Below are 438 nucleotides of genomic sequence, written 5' to 3'. Positions count from 1 at the left end.
TAATGAGGTAAAAAAATAAAAGTAATTCCTGTGAGCAAAAAAAATCAGCAATGAGAATAATAGGTCCCCTTTAAACCATCAGGACAGAACTTTGTTTACTCAAAATAAACATTAATTAAGACTTATTTACAATTATACCTGCCGGGGGATTTTGAGAGTAAATAAAGGACATTTTTGCGACTAAGGTCAATAAAACAAAAGAGCTTATGAGCCTCAGGCAACATTCTACCCTATTTTGCCGTTGGCTGCCTGGTGGCAAATACCTGAAATCTCCCTCCCACTGGAATAATGGCTCCAATGTTTACAAAAACAAAACCCTGCTTTTGAACATTTACTTGAGCTGCACATGATGCATGTTTTCTGCATTTAAGCCACACCACCAAGGGGTGTTCTTGACTTGTGCCAGCACTGCCACCTAGAGGCATCTGCAGGGGATTT

At 39.3% G+C, this 438-nt stretch overlaps 1 protein-coding gene across 2 annotated transcripts in view; it reads right to left on the bottom strand.

Annotated features, from left to right (window-relative positions):
- zgc:114119 (uncharacterized protein LOC619273 homolog) overlaps nt 1-438 on the bottom strand; it is a 4669-nt gene that overhangs the window by 1185 nt on the left and 3046 nt on the right. The window lies entirely within an intron of this gene.

Source organism: Morone saxatilis, unplaced genomic scaffold (genome assembly GCF_004916995.1).
Source record: "Morone saxatilis isolate NCDOM2014 unplaced genomic scaffold, NCSU_SB_2.0 Contig9, whole genome shotgun sequence".
Classification (NCBI taxonomy): Eukaryota; Metazoa; Chordata; class Actinopteri; family Moronidae; genus Morone; species Morone saxatilis.
The sequence above is the reverse complement of the archived record's forward strand: the minus strand, read 5'-3'. Positions and strand labels throughout refer to the sequence as shown.